This window comes from Aethalodelphis obliquidens, unplaced genomic scaffold, assembly GCF_003676395.1.
Source record: "Aethalodelphis obliquidens isolate GAN/ISIS:26980383/991018 unplaced genomic scaffold, ASM367639v1 scaffold21, whole genome shotgun sequence".
Lineage (NCBI taxonomy): Eukaryota > Metazoa > Chordata > Mammalia > Artiodactyla > Delphinidae > Aethalodelphis > Aethalodelphis obliquidens.
The window spans coordinates 2793217-2797992 of NW_020837965.1; positions in this window are offsets into that span (position 1 = coordinate 2793217).

The following is a 4776-nucleotide window of genomic DNA, read 5'->3' on the forward strand; positions in this document are numbered from 1 at the left end:
CCCGCCAGGTCGCCCTCCGTTCGGCCCCGCCCCCGCCCCCGGCTCGCCCCACCCCCGGCTCCGCCCCCGGGACGGCTCACATGGTACCACTGAGCTTCAACAACAACTTTATTAGGAGCTCGGGGCCAAGCGGGCGCCCGCTGGGCGGGGAAGCCAGTTCCCAAGGCAACGGAGCATAGTGGGCCGGGCCTGGCTCTCAGCTGCGGCAGAAGCGCCGGGATTTGAAATTAAACCCCTCCTGGAGGCACCATAGTATTACTTAAAGTCCACAGTTTTATTCCCGCTTCTGCCGCCTCACTACGGCTCCACCTTGGGTCCACCACATAACGTCTCCGCCCCTCAGTTCCCTCATCTGTAAAATGAGGTGCTGGACCTTGTCTAAGGCTTCACCCAGCTCTGACTTCTATGATCTTGACCGGCTTAGCCCAGACTGGAGAGAGCCAGCTCTTTCCCATTTTTCTCCTTTTCCTAACTCTCTTCCCCAGCTCAGATTTAGGTCAAACATTGAGTCCACACCTTGCTTCAGCACATAAGATTTTATCTCCTCATCCTGTTCCAAATGGGCCCTTTTTCCCCTAATCTGGAAAAAAGGGGTGTCCCATTGATAAGAGGGCCAAGAAGGGGAGGGGGTGAACCCTCCACAAGGGCAACGGGACCAAGTCTGGTTGGTTGGTTGGCTTTCCTTGAGGTATCTCTTCTCTCCAGTGTCTATGACAGTGTCAGGCACATAGTAGGGACCAAATAAACCTTTGTTGACTGAACAAAATATATGTCACTGAAAGAAGGCCAGTTCTTCCATCAACTCTGTGCTACCCAGACCTCTTTAATTCTCTCCTTCCCTTTCCCACTCTCAATCTTCTGCTGCTGTAAAGAAGGAGGGACCACTTAATACTCCCAGTTTCAGTACCCAGTGTATGAGCTGTGTGATTTCCAATTTGTGGCTGGAGCCTCGGTTGTTCGGGGAAGCCCTCTGCGGAGTCACCAGATCTGGGACCATCTGGATACATCATAACACTGAAAGGCGGAAAGGAGGAAGAAGGAGAGAGTCAGTATTGTGGCCTTCCCACTCTTTCCCGTTAGCTCTAGAGGCAGTGTATGCCTTCAGGCAACAGCGCTCTTGCCCTTGCCAGAGATGAGGCAGAGGCTCCAGGGGCAATCTGAAGGTTGGGAAGCCTCTTAGAAACTAGCACACAAATGTTAACTCTACCTAAGGAGGCTCCAAAGTCAGATCACTTCCTTGATATGGCTTAAATAAACCTTCCTTGTATGCCCTTCCATGTTGTCCCAATAAGTACCCAGAAGTCCAAGTTCCAAATCAGATCCTAAATCAAGGCACTTATCTAGAGACTAGGTTTTGTAAAATGATGGTTCCCTTAACACTTGCAAATGTTTTTACTTATTTTTTTAATTTATTTTTTTATACAGCAGGTTCTTATTAGTCATTCATTTTATACACATCAGTGTATACATGTCAATCCCAATTGCCCAATTCATCACACCACCACCACCACCCACCGCCGCTTTCCCCACTCGGTGTCCATACGTTTGTTCTCTACATCTGTGTCTCACTTTCTGCCCTGCAAACCGGTTCATCTGTACCATTTTTCTATGTTCCACATATATGTGTTAATATACGATATTTTTCTCTTTCTGACTTACTTCACTCTGTACGACAGTCTATAGATCCATCCATGTCTCCACAAATGACCCAATTTTGTTCCTTCTTGTGGCTGAGTAATACTCCATTGTATATATGTACCACATCTTCTTTATCTATTCATCTGTCGATGGGCATTTAGGTTGCTTCCGTAACCTGGCTATTGTAAATAGTGCTGCAATGAACATTGGGGTGCATGTGTCTTTTTGAATTATGGTTTTCTCTGGGTATATGCCCAGTAGTGGGATTGCTGGATCATATGGTAATTCTATTTTTAGTTTTTTAAGGAACCTCCATACTGTTCTCCATAGTGGCTGTATCAATTTACATTCCCACCAACAGTGCAAGAGGGTTCCCTTTTCTCCACACCCTCTCCAGCATTTGTTGTTTGTAGATTTTCTGATGATGCCCATTCTAACTGGTGTGAGGTGATACCTAATTGTAGTTTTGATTTGCATTTCTTTAATAATTAGTGATGTTGAGCAGCTTTTCATGTGCTTCTTGGCCATCTGTATGTCTTCTTCGGAGAAATGTCTATTTAGGTCTTCTGCCCATATTTGGATTGGGTTGTTTGTTTTTTTGATATTGAGTTGCATGAACTGTTTATATATTTTGGAGATTAATCCTTTGTCCGTTGATTCATTTGCAAATATTTTCTCCCATTCTGAGGGTTGTCTTTTCATCTTGTTTATGGTTTCCTTTGCTGTGCAAAAGCTTTTAAGTTTCATTAGGTCCCATTTGTTTATTTTTGTTTTTATTTCCATTATTCTAGGAGATGGATCAAAAAAGATCTTGCTGTGATTTATGTCAAAGAGTGTTCTTCCTATGTTTTCCCCTAACAGTTTTATAGTGTCCGGTCTTACATTTAGGTCTCTAATCCATTTTGAGATTTATTTTTGTGTATGGTGTTAGGGACTGTTCTAATTTCATTCTTTTACATGTAGCTGTCCAGTTTTCCCAGCACCACCTATTGAAGAGACTGTCTTTTCTCCATTGTATATCCTTGCCTCCTTTGTCATAGGTTAGTTGACCATAGGTGCATGGGTTTATCTCTGGGCTTTCTATCTTGTTCCATTGATCTTTATTTCTGTTTTTGTGCCAGTACCATATTGTCTTGATTACTGGAGCTTTGTAGTATAGTCTGAAGTCAGGGAGTCTGATTCCTCCAGCTCTGTATTTTTCCCTCAAGACTGCTTTGGCTATTCGGGGTCTTTTGTGTCTCCATACAAATTTTAAGATTTTTTGTTCTAGTTCTGTAAAAAATGCCATTGGTAATTTGATAGGGATTGCATTGGATCTGTAAATTGCTTTGGGTAGTATAGTCATATTCACAATATTGATTCTTCCAATCCAAGAACATGGTATATCTCTCCATCTGTTGGTATCATCTTTAATTTCTTTCATCAGTGTCTTATAGCTTTCTGCATACAGGTCTTTTGTCTCCCTAGGTAGGTTTATTCCTAGGTGTTTTATTATTTTTGTTGCAGTGGTAAATGGGAGTGTTTCTTTAATTTCTCTTTCAGATTTTTCATCATTAGGGTATAGGAATGCAAGAGATTTCTGTGCATTAATTTTGTATCCTGCAACTTTACCAAATTCATTGATTAGCTCTAGTAGTTTTCTGGTGGCATCTTTAGGATTCTCTATGTATAGTATCATGTCATCTGCAAACAGTGACAGTTTTACTTCTTCTTTTCCAATTTGTATTCCTTTTATTTCTTTTTCTTCTCTGATTGCCGTGGCTAGGACTTCCAAAACTGTGTTGAATAATAGTGGTGAGAGTGGACATCCTTGTCTTGTTCCTGATATTAGAGGAAATGCTTTCAGTTCTTCACCATTGAGAATGATGTTTGCTGTGGGTTTGTCGTATATGGCCCTTATTATGTTGAGATAGGTTCCTTCTGTGCCCACTTTCTGGAGAGTTTTTATCATAAATGGGTGTTGAATTTTGGCAAAAGCTTTTTCTGCATCTATTGAGATGATCATATGGTTTTTATTCTTCAATTTGTTAATATGGTGTATCATATTGATTTGTGTATATTGAAGAATACTTGCATCCCTGGCATAAATCCCACTTGATCATGGTGTGTGATCCTTTTAATGTGTTGTTGGATTCTGTCTGCTAGTATTTTGTTGAGGATTTTTGCATCTATATTCATTGGTGATACTGGTCTGCAATTTTCTTTTTTTTGTAGTATCTTTGTCTGGTTTGGGTATCAAGGTGATGGTTGCCTCATAGAATGAGTTTGGGAGCATTCCTTCATCTGCAATTTTTTGCAAGAGTTTGAGGAGGATGGGTGTTAGCTCTGCTCTAAATGTTTGATAGAATTCGCCTGTGAAGCCATCTGTCCTGGGTTTTTGTTTGTTGGAAGATTTTTTTTTTTTTTAAAGAAGATGTTAGGGGTAGGAGTTTATTAATTAATTAATTTATTTTTGCTGTGTTGGGTCTTCGTTTCTGTGTGAGGGCTTTCTCTAGTTGTGGCAAGTGGGGGCCACTCTTCATCGCGGTGCGCGGGCCTCTCACTATCGCGGCCTCTTTTGTTGTGTAGCACAGGCTCCAGACGCGCAGGCTCAGTAGTTGTGGCTCACGGGCCTAGTTGTTCCACGGCATGTGGGATCCTCCTAGACCAGGGCTCAAACCTGTGTCCCCTGCATTAGCAGGCAGATTCTCAACCACTGCGCCACCAGGGAAGCCCTGTTGGAAGATTTTTAATCACAGTTTCAATTTCATTACTTGTGACTGGTCTGTTCATATTTTCTATTTCTTCCTGGTTCAGTCTTGGAAGGTTATACCTTTCTAAGAATTTGTCCATTTCTTCCATGTTGTCCATTTTATTGGCATAGAGTTGCTTGTAGTAGTCTCTTAGGATGCTATGCATTTCTGTGGTGTCTGTTGTAACTTTTCATTTCTAATTTTATTGATTTGAATCCTCTCCCTCTTTTTCTTGATGAGTCTGGCTAATGGTTTATCAATTTTGTTTATCTTCTCAAAGAACCAGCTTTTAGTTTTATTGATCTTTGCTATTGTTTTCTTTGTTTCTATTTCATTTATTTCTGCTCTGATCTTTATGATTTCTTTCCTTCTGCTAACTTTGGGTTTTGTTTGTTCTTCTTTGTCT